Genomic DNA, 12,314 nt, shown 5'->3' on the forward strand with positions numbered 1-12,314 from the left:
CCATGATGCCAGGTCCAACCTAAATATTCTCACTGTTCTGTCTATATTATTTAAAAGGCCGATGAAAATGAAATAAGAGATTTTCAAAATGCTTTGACTACTGCTGTGTTTCAGTTTTTATCAACTTTCCCCTCAGGGTCATCTTTGTCAAAACGAATCATCTGTCCTTTTTCAGTGAATGCCATTTTTATCCTATTCTCTGCTCAATCTATAAAATAAAAGTCATGCCTCCATCCTCTCTGTGATATTGGAGAAAACATATTAATAAGTATTAATTCAGAAAAGGGATGTCTGATTAGTGAATTTGTCAAGTGCTGGGTTAAACAAAGTTAAATTGGTCTCTTTACTGATGAACCTCCTAAAACATCCAGTACGCTAATATGCATTGTACACCATGGAGAGAATTGCATAGTATTAACTACCCGTCAAGGTCATTCAACCCTGGGATCAGAAGACTGTTTCATAAAATTGGCAAACACTTGAACGCATTTTAAAAATCCATCCTTCACTTTACTTGGAGGCGTGAATATTTCCTTTATGATGTATTCGAAGATGAACCAGCTATTGTGCATTTATGTTGGGAGGATAGTTAAACACACAGGATGCACCTTTTTTTGTCTTTGAAGATTAGTGACCATTTATTTACCACAGACTCTGATTATCCCCACTGGTATTCCAAACCCCTTGCTCTGCAGGTATCTCTAGACAGATAATCTCCAAGTAGGGTTTTTGTTTGTTTGTTTGTTTACTGTCAACACTTTTCATTCTCAGTGAAAGCAACTGAAAATCTTCATGCTTTAAAGTGGAGTTAGTAGGGCCAGGGAAATTAGACTAAAAGAATTGTAGGGAGTGCTGGAAGATGTTCAGAGTATCATGATTAAGCGGAAACACTACTGTGGGAGGATGCTTTTAGGCGGTGGTTAAACAGAAGCATCTCTCTCTGGTTCCTGCCCCTTATTCGCTACCACAGTTATGAAGTGGATGGAAACAGGCAGCAGAGATTCAAAATCCCGGTCAAATGAGAAGGTTGGACCTTTAACACGCTCTCAATAAATATTGAAGTTTCACAGAGAAGGAAGAGCTGAGAGGGCAGTTACCCAAGGACCAAGGATGCTGGGACAGCATGTCCAGGAGCAGGGTGCACGCCTTCAGGGTTCCCTGGGCCCCCGCACGCTGACCACCACACACACCCAGCACTTCACCCACTGACTCCCCTCCCTTCCTGCAAGACCAGGTTGCGTCTAGCAGCCAGCTTAGTCAGGAAACTGATCGAATGGGCGTGAAACTCTCCTCCAGCACAAACACCTGAGTTATATTCAGAAAGGAGTTAATATATTCCCATATCCGTAGGAAATCCATTACTGGTAACATCACTGTTAATCAGTAATTATCTATTTGTTCACAATTTTAAGTATGTCTTAGTGCATAATTTCATGAAAACCTTGGTGCAGCTGAATTGTGTGTATGTGTATTGGACAACTTTCCTAGGATTTACGGGCTAAGCTCCAAGCAGATTCCTCAGTAGGCATTTAGGAAAGTTCAACCACATGCCTAAGAGGTCAGGGCAGGAACAAAACCCATAAAAGATTATCTATGTAAGTAGGTATAACAAAATGCTACATTAACACATTTATATATAAAAATGTAAATGGTAAACAGTGCATTTTATCATCGGTAGATGAAACCAAAAACATTATTAGATGTGATTAGACTCTCAATAATTTAGTAAATGAAGATAAGCTAGCAGCAGGTGTAATTTCTGGTGGTAGTTTCTGGAGTGTCTCGAAATTACTGTTGATTTAATGGGAAAGGAGCTTTTCCTTTTTGATTTTAGAGGTATGTGCACAAATGTAATGAGGTGGAGCATGGCGTCTGGCACATGGGGTTGGTCTGGTCGTTTCCTTTTCCAGTTTTGCATGTTTTCCATTATCCCACAGGCCCTCGTGGGCTTTACTTCATTCTACTTTCTGTCTCTATGAATTTGCCTAGTCTAGGTAATTCACATACGTGGAATCATACAACATTTGTCTTTGTGTGCTGTGTCTGTTTATTTCACTTAGTGTCATGTTTCAGAGGTTCATCCATGTGGTAGCATATTTCAGAACTTGATTCTTTTTATGGATGAATAACCCGTGAATAACCCCATCCCACGTGTAGAGCACACTTTGCCTGTTCATCTGTCGATGGACGTGTGGCTTGCTTCCAGCTTTTGGCTGTTGTGGGTAATGGTGCCATGGACACGGCTGTACAAATATCTCTTCAATCCCTTTTTTTCAATTCTTTTTTTTTTTCTTTTCTGCATGTGGGTAAAAAGAATTATAAACCTAAGAATTGGTTGATAATTAGGAAATTCTCATCTCAAATGGACCATGAGATAAGAGAAGCAGTTTGTTGTCACTGATGCTCTATTTTATTTGTTTTGCTTTAAGGGCATATATCTTGCTTATTGTATATTTTCTATGGCAGGGACAGACTGATGGATGTTTATGACCCAGTGAATAGTTGGTAATTCTGTTAAAAGAAAAATTAATCTCCATTCATCTAAAATCAGATTGATCTGTTTTATCAGTTATCTGCCATTACTAAGGAAATGTATCCCTTATGTAATCTTGCCTACTTTTATGTAATCAGGGTTTCTGGAATATAGTCCTCTGTCTCTCTTTTTTATGTTGGATATATGTGTGGAGATAGATATATATGTATGTGTGTTGTATATATATATATATTCACTTTCTTCTAACAAAGACACCTGTTTCAAATTAATTTTCTTCATCTCCTGAAAAATTCAGTCCTGCTTTTAATTCTTTTGAGTGTATACCTAGCAGTGAAATCTGATTCATGTGGTAATTCTGCGTTTAACTTTTTGAGGAACAGCTGAATTGTTCCCACAGCAGCAGTACATTTTACATTCCCACCGGCAATGTGCAAGGGTTCCAATTTCTCCAGTTCCTCACAAACATCTTGTTATTTTTCAGTGTTTTTGGCTATAGCCATCTTAGTAGGTATGAAGAGGTAGCTCATCGTGGCTTTAATTTAAGGAATTATTTCCTTAACAGTGAATGATGCTGACTATCTTTTATGTGCTTATTGACTCTACATATCTGAACACTGTTTTCACTGAATCACAAAGTTTGTGTTTTTGCTTTTATTCATATCAAGATATTTTCCGATTTCCCTTGTATTTTCTGATTTCACTTGTTTTTTTCTTGTTTGACCCATTGGTTGTTTGTGTGTTAATTTCCGCATATTTATGGACTTCCCAGTTTTCCTGTTACTGATTTCTAGTTTCATTCCAAAGTGATTGGAAAAGGTACTTTGTATGATCTGACAGGATATTTATTGAATTGTTATGCCTAAACAATGTTCATCTTCAAATTTAGTGGAAGACAGGTATTTTTGAAATATAGATAAGGTATTTAGCTGTAAATAAATATCTGGTCGTGTCTTTACAAATCTAACATGATTTCCAGGGTAGAAAAATCTGAATCATTTTTGTTCTTTCTTGTTCATTTGTTTGTTTTTTTATTGATAGAGAATTGCCATATGATATTATATTAGTTGCAGGTATACAGCATAATGATTTGATATTTGTATATATCATGAAATAATTACCGTAGTAAGTCTAGTTAACATTTATGTTAACATGCTTTATTTTAGCATGTAGGGAAAAGAAATGGGCTCATTGTTTCTGTTTCTTCCTGTTTCTTCCTGCCCTAGCTTTCTTCAAGTGAGTGTGTTATCATCATGCCTGTGAATAGATGTGCACACACACACATGGAAGACACATGCTTACATATACATATACCCACATATTCACTGAATTATTTTTGTAACCTATGGGTGTGACTTTTGTGTCATGGAGAATGTTTGTCTTTATAACTTTTCTCATATACAGCATTTTAATATTGATATACCCATATAGTACAATTTAAAGATAATAGGAAGAGTAAGAAAGAATATACTTTGACAAAAAACTAAGCTGCAACGTAATAATCTGATATCGGAGCTTCTATCTGTCAGATGCAGTCACAAGTAAAAGGTAGAAGGAAGCAAGGGATTGCTTTTTAAGGAAATGAAATTATTATCTTGAGAATATGTCAAAAATGTGACTTGAAAGGACATATACATGACATAAGCGTTTTTCAGCTTTCCATTGATTCCTGAATGATCCTGGCTAAGATAAATCGTGGTGATGTGCGTGTCTTGTGTCTAAAGTTTCATCCTACTAGTGTCGGAAATAAACTCCTTTTGAGCGAAAATCCTTGCTCAAAGCCCCAGAGCGGCTGAGGCAGGCTGTGACTCAAAGCTTTTTAAGACGATTCAATCCTTCTCTGTACCACCCAGGGCTCTCAGGAGCTGGATATAATGTTCCCTTTTGTATTTTAAGACTTTTCTTTGTGATAATTAAGACAGTGACTAGTAAAACATTTGTAGGCATCTGCCCATACATAGCTCCTGATGTGATGACTGCGATGTCTTGAGGTTTTGTACACTTTCTCAGTGGGCCAAATGCCAAGATGCAGAATATCAAAGTTCTGAATTCACTGTAACAGAGGGAGGAAAACTCTGCCATATTTACAACTGAGAATTGGAAATCTGATATATAGGGGGTGTGCTGACAGATATAAGATGTAGAATTGCTGCATTTGTCGAGTTGGTTTTAAAAGCATTTTACCATAACCAAATAGTTAATAAATTTGCATAGACTTCTTCCAAAGTCTCTGAATTTAGGTAATTAGACATTAAGATTCTTATCAAGTGACATTTTGCATTTTGTTTTGTTCCATGCTGTTTATGCAGAAGCCAAAGGATCTTTAACCTTTGAGAGACGTGCATTAAATCAACACTACATTAGTGTTTTAAGGCCATTAGCTCAATAGCCATATGCCCAGATATTTTCTCCATTCAGAAAGTCAGGAATCAGTAAATAAAAATGAGGTAATTAGCAATGAATACCTGCTACTCGGATTTTATATACACAACATTATCTCTTTCTGTCCAAAGCTTGACATTATTACCTATAATTCAAGAAGTGTAAGCCCACACCCTGTACATTGCATAGCAATGGAGCTCTCCTGGTGACCTCACACGTTTCCATGGCAGCAAATTCATCTGGAAATAGCACAGCACTTTGATTTGTAGGTGGTCAAAGATGGACTCCTGAATTACACACATTAAAAAGGCTAATTTCAGAAGAAATCCTTAGGTTGGAAATTTTGCAGTGCAAGATTATAAGGTAATATGGTATTTATGTTTTTAATGATTATGCATTTCTAGTTCTGAATTTGAAAGAGGGCTTTTGTCATTCAAATGCCTTATGGTTGGGATATTTACAAGGAAGTTAGATAGTAGCAACAAAGTAAAGAAATCTAGTTTTGGCAGCTCTCCACCACCGCTGGTCACATCTCCGCCTGTCTCCAGGGCTGTTAGTCTGCCCAGGCTGCCATAACAAAATGCCAAAGACTGGGAGGCTTAAACAACAGACATTGATTGTCTCACACTTCTGGAGGCTGGAGGTTCCGGATCAAGGTCAGGTTTCAGTTGCTGGTGAGGACTCTCTTCTTGGCTTGCAGACTCAGCATTTCCTTGGAGTACATGTGGAGACAAAAAGAGAGAGAGAGAGAGAGAGAGCAACAAGAGCGAATGCAGTCTCTGGTCCCTTTTGATAAGGACACTAATCCTATGAGATCAGGGCCCCACTCCTGGAACCTCATTTAAACTTAAGTAACTTTGGTTATTTCTTCAAAGGCCCATGTCCAAATGCAGACACACTGGGCATTAGGGCTCCAAAGTATGAATTGGGGGGTGGGCACAAGCATTCAGTCCACGGCACTAGGCCTCCTGTCCATCTCCCCTGGGCCCTGGCTCTTCATTTTCCGACTCTAACAGAGGGAAGGGTTTGCATCTCTTGAGATCAGGCAGGATGTCTGGATCGCTGGACATTTGGTCTCATGAGAGACCGTTTAGTTGGACCAAGCTCACTTTAACTTCAACAAAGCAGTAATGAACTAAAGATGAATGTTGGCTAAAAATATAAGCTATAATTAAAACAAAAACAAACAAAAAAGACTCCTGTAACATCTGGAGCAATGTTAAGAAAGAGGATGTTTGGATTTTTTATGTGTCCTATGTGAAGACTGTTGCATGCCCAGGACCTGGCCATGAAGTAGGCTGGAGGCTCTGAGACCTCAGGCCCTCACTTCGACCCCCTGACTAGCTCCTTCTCACCCACTCTTCTTCATGAATCTAAGAGATCAGGTGAGCTGGCCTCAGACCTGACCATGTTTCTAGAGGCAAAAAAATGAGAAAAGGGACACTCCTAACATAATCTTGCAGCATCCAAGAGGGGTCCACAGTTAACTCAGAATCTGAATTGTTAAAACGATTTAAACTACTTATTTTTGTAAACAGAGACACTAGTAAGTTGGAATAATACTTATCTACAATGATGTAAAATAATGTAAGGTCTTCTTGCCATAAATGTTCTAACCCACATAAGCGTTCTGAGAAATGTCCTATTCTGTAAAACCATGGACTAAAAGTCACAGGGCTTATAAGGAAGATAAGGTGAGTGGCAAACTCTTCATAAGCCCAGGGTAGCCCCATAACCAGAGCCCTAATTACAACGATACTGATCGTAATGTGAACCCTGGCCCTCTCCATGGGCTCTGCCACCTAGAATCCCCACCTCCATCTTTGCAGCCCCTCAGAGTGGCACAGCTTTGAAGACATTTACTTCTAATGGAGAACATTCCACCAAAATGAGAAATACAACTCAGAGGTAACCACCTCCATCAATTAGTATTTTCACACAGGGGGAAATGTCTTTGCAGCTTCCTTGTCTACCCTTGCAGCTTCTCCAGACAGCTTAACATACTGGAGAACAATGACTAAATCACCAACTTCTTGCCCTGAAATAAGACACTTCTGCAAGATGCTGTGTTTTGTTTTGTTGTTTTCTTAAGTTCTTCATATATTGCTGATGTTCTTATCTTGAATCCTGAGTATAATCCCTTCAAATTATTGGCATGCTAGTGGAAGTTGTCAGTGAACCATCAGGATCTCTACAAACAAACATTGTTTTCCTGTATGAATGAGCTAATTTGGATCAAAGAAAACATTATGTATCAGAATAAACTGTGTTTGGGAGTGTGGTAATAAAGACAAAAAAAAAAAAAAAATTGGCCAGAGACACCATCTAATGGAGAGACCAACCACTACTGTATTCCAGCTCTGCAGCAGCTGCCCACTAGGAATGGGCCTCAGACCCTAGGACAGAGCTTCTCCTTTTGGGGAAGAGATGAGAGTCAATTTGTGATTGGAACAGGGAGGTCACAGTAGTGAAAGATGGCTTTGCAAGTTTGAAGGAAGGCAGTGGATTCTGGGTTCTGGATTAAGAAGTTCTTATACAGTTCAAGTGGCAGGAAATACCTAAACCTTTTGAATTGCTAGGGAAGAATTTCCAGAAATAAGGACAATTCCTTTTAATTCCAGCCACAAGCAAATATGTGAAAGGGTCTGTGAGGGTCCCTGAGAACAGAGGGAGGGTAAGAAAGAGCTGAAGGTCAGTGAGGCCCCAGAGTTGCAGTGACCATGAGGGCTGCTCCTGGGCATCAATGCTGCCCGGGCATCAAGTAGGGGAGACTGAAGGGAGGCTGCTGTGGTCTGAATGTCTGTGTCCCCCAAATTCATATGTTGAAACCTAACCCCCAAGGCAGTAGTGTTTGGAGGTGGAGCCTCTGGGAGATGCTTAAGTCATGAGGGTGGAGCCCTCATGAATGGGATTAGTGCCTTTATAACAGAGACCTCAGGGGATCCCTGCTCCCTCTGCCATGTGAGGACCCTGAGATAAAAGGCAATAGTATCGAGCTTCACTTTTCTTTAGTTCTAGTCACAGAAGACAAGGCTATGCTCACACTCCCATTTCTTTGCATTTCAAACCAGCTTTTCAATACCTGTCCTGAGGGTGATATTCACCACAAATATTCCTCCATTGTTCTCCAGTTTACCTTAAGTTAGCATAAGTATCCTCATCTTTAATTACTTATACTTCCTCTTCCATTTACTGCATTCCTTTATAAATAAGAATCATAAATTCCATAGGGCCCTTATTTTAGATGATAAGCCTACTTTCAAGGTTAGGATTCAAGACCCCTTATCGTTTCCTGTAAACCCCATTTCTTTTTTTTTTTTTTTCTTTACGAAACAAATTCTGTTCACAGTGGGAGAGGAAGTCCTGTCTTCTGTAGGCCCCCTACCTGAACACACCTTGTTCTTCTCTTTATTCTCCACTTTGACTGCACCCCCTCTTAAAATCACTGCCATTTCAGTCCACTCACAGACTGCTACCCCCAGCAGGAACAGAACCAAAAAGAAAAAGGAGAATTCACATAATCTTCCTTCCTTCCTTATTTCCACAGTACAGGGCATGTTCCATCCACTCCTTCCTCAGCCCCCCTTCCTAGTTGTGTGCCCATGTGGGCTCCAGTGAGGTCATGTATGGTGGCCAGGTGTTCCATTTTTAAATATTTACTTCACAAAATGCTTAGTCCAATAGATGTACATGGTAAACAACCTATAAATAAAAGATCAGCAGATGAATTGATGAAGCACACAATATAAATAAATAATTTTGTGTGGAATTATTAGCATTAAATATTGACTCATTACTGGAAAAGCCCAGAAACTAAATCCCTTTGTGTAGATAACCCTGTTGTTATATAACCAGTGCTCTGCACAAGGATAGCTGAAAATAAAATATGATTTCATGTAAGTAGGATAAGAAGGGAAAAGAGATTTAGGGCCATTTAGATCAATCTTTTAACAAAATTTGAACCTTGTATGTGATATCATATTAATGCCTGGAAATAACCCTGAAGCTACTGAGGACTTGAGTAAAAGTAAGACTTGAGTTCACCCAGTGGACATTGAACATTTGGGATTTTCTTGCCCAAATGTGTAGGAAGATTGATGGAACCGGATGATGTTTCCTCAAAGGGTACTGTACATCCTGTCACTCTGTGAGAGAGAGGGAAACCCTCGAGGTAATGGAGAAACAATGACAGTTTCTCCATTGAAACCACAAATTCAGTTTCAAATTGATGGGGACATTGTAAAGAAGAAAATAGTTCTATTGTTTAGATTTTTTTTTTCCACACTGTGAAAGTTTTCATTTATAATTTCAAATCTTCAGAGACCTCAGTAATGTTTTCTCTTGATATATTTCTTCCCACTCATTCTTCTTCTGAATTAAGGCAGACTTTGAGTATGTTTCCATCAGAAAAAGAGCTAAGTGAGAGAGTTGAAGGTCTGGAATTAGAATGATGGAATTCAAAGCCTGTCTTTACCATCTGGTGGTTGTAAGACCTTCATCTGCTTAATCTTTAGTTTTCTCAGATTTACATATAAGATTAAGGGTAAGGCAAACATGTTTCTATATAATAAAAATATTTACCTCATAGGATTATTGTGAGCGTTAAAGGAAACAATGTGTGTAGATAGCTCCTGGCACTCAGTAAGCACTTAAGAAATGATTGGTATCACCACTACCCCAAATACAGCCCTAATTAGCATCAAGAAAGCAATTACTCATCCTCCTAAACCTAAGGACCAGCTTCACTTGAACAATTGTAGCTAAGTTGGTTGTGGGTCCAAGAAAGAAATCCGATTTCTAGTTGGGAAAGGTGAATGGGCCCAAATCAATGTTTACTCTGTGGGGAAGAACCAGGAGACAGATACCAGGAGGCCAGCCCCCTGTGAATGGATAAAGGTAATGCTGGAAGTGGCAGCCCAACCCTCACCACAGGCTGGAAGATCAGGTGAACCGAAGCAAAGAAGCAGAAGCCCCCTCCCAAGTCTCACGTGCATTGAGTAGTATTAAAAATCACTTGATACATTAGAAAAAGACTTTTTACACTTATCATGTCTTTTTATTTTCATCGAAATCCTGTGGACAATGTATTATTCAATTTGACAAGAGAGAAAACTCAGATTCTAATGGTTGATGAACACATCATTGTTGGGACAGGACCACATCTCCGTGACGACCTGCGGCTTCTGTAGTCAACTCTGGGCTCCCTGTGGAAGACAACTCCAGCATAATATCTCTGGAGGGGCTGATGTTCAACAGTGTTGGTTTCTAGGAAACATAATTTGTTAAATAAGAAATTTATGGAAACACGTGAGAAGGAGACCTTGGTGTTTCTGTCAAGGCTGTTGATCTGTGGTCGTTGCTTTCTCTGCCTCTGTCTCTTCATCTTTGCTGGATTCTGCTTCTCTCTGGCATTTTCCCCTCATTTACTTCATCTCTTTCTCACTTTTATCTCTGATCCTTCTTTCTGAGCCTCTGCAGCTCTGGACAGGATTAATTCCTGTCCTTGCTAATTTGCTCTCAGTTTTCAACTCTTGAAATGAATGAAAAACAAAAACAAAAATAAAGAAAATCTCAGCAAAAACATGGAATTGATAAAATATATCAAATAGAAGTATAAACATGAAAAACACAATAATAGAATTAAAAAAAAAAGCCTCAAGAGATGGATCCAGTAGTAGAGAAGAAAAGATAGAGAATGAAATCCGTAAATGTGAAAACAGTAGAATTCACCCAGTCTGAACAACAGAGAATTAGACTGGAAAAAAATAAGCAGAGTCTTGGGGGCCTTTGGGACTTTAACAAAATATCCAACATTTGTTTCCTTGAAGTCTCAGAAGGAGAGAAAAAGTAAGTAGGGCTATAACGTATTGGAAGAAATAATGGATTAAACTTCCCAAATTTGGCAAAAGATACAAGCCTACAGATTCAGAAAGCTGAGTAAACTTCAAACAGGATACAAGACCCCCACCAAAATTCAGGAAGACACATCATAATAAAACTTCTGAAAACAAATATAGAGAAAAATTCTTTAAAGCAGTGGGAGAAATGACACATTCCCTGTAGGGGACAACACTTTGAATGATGGCAAATTTCTTATTTGAAACCATGGAACCCAGAAGTAAGTAGCACAATATTTTTCAAGTTCTGAAAGAAAAAAACTGTCTATTGCAGATTCAATATCTGGTGAAACTATCCCCCAGAAAGGAAAGGGGAATAAAAATATTCTCATATGAGGGAAAACTAAAAGAATTTGTCACTAGCAGACATTCTTGCAGAGTTTGGCTAAAGGAAATTCTTCAGACAGAAATAAACTTATAAAAGAAGGAATCTTGGAGCATGAAGAAGGAAGAAGGAAGAACAGATAGAGCAGAAATATGGGTGTATGCAATTGAACATTCTTCTTGTGATTTTCATAAATCATATTTGATCATTAAAACAATTATAGCTCTATCTGATACTCAAGACCAACCTTTGCTGAGATTTTGCTAGGAATTTTATTAAACCTATAGATAAGTCTCAGGGGAATTCACATGGGCTATATGACCCAGACCAGTGAAAAATATGTTCACACAAAAACCTGTACATGAATATCCATAGCAACTTTATTTGTCAGAGCCAAAAACTGGAAGAAGCCCAAATGTCCTTTAACAGGTGAATGGTTCAGTCAACTGCGAAACATCCGTAATATGGACTACTACTTAGCAATGAAAATAAATGCACCACTGATACACACCACAACTTGGATGACTCTCCAGAGACATGCTGCGTGAGAAGAGACAATCCCAGGAGATGACGTACTGGATGGTTCCATTTATATAACATTTTTCAAAGACAAAATTTTAGAAAAGTATGATAGCTTAGTGGTTGCAAGTGTTAGAGAGAGATAAGGAGGTATGTTAACTATGCCTTTTTAAAATTTTCCCTACTTTCTGATGTTTTGATATCTGGGGACCTTATTGATCTTGGGGAGATTGCCCCTCCCAGGGCTGGCTAATTCCTAGAGATTGAAAACCCCTTGCTGAGCACACCCTTCCTATGCAAAACCATCAATCCAGGTTCTGCCCCCCAGCCACCTCCTTTATCAGCTCTCAGACTCAGAGCCACTATCCACCTGCCCTCATCACCCCAGGGCCAGGTACCAGAAGACTTGGGACAGCTGCTATGCCCCAGAGCCCACTGAAATTATTCAAACTTGCCATCCTAAGCCTTCACACCCTGCCTGGCCCATTCCTTGTGCAGAAATCACCATAAAGGCTTTTGCCCATGTTTTCCTTCATCTCTTTGCCTCCTGGATGACCTGGTGCTTCCCCATGTGGCCCTTCCTGGGCCTCCTGTATCCAGGGATCTTGAGCGTAAACACTCTTCCCTCCTGACAGTCATTTCCATGTCTGTATGTCTTACCATACCTGATGGAAACACATCTCAGGTGCATGTTAAAACA

The sequence above is a fragment of the Tursiops truncatus genome, chromosome 21 (assembly GCF_011762595.2).
Source record: "Tursiops truncatus isolate mTurTru1 chromosome 21, mTurTru1.mat.Y, whole genome shotgun sequence".
Lineage (NCBI taxonomy): Eukaryota > Metazoa > Chordata > Mammalia > Artiodactyla > Delphinidae > Tursiops > Tursiops truncatus.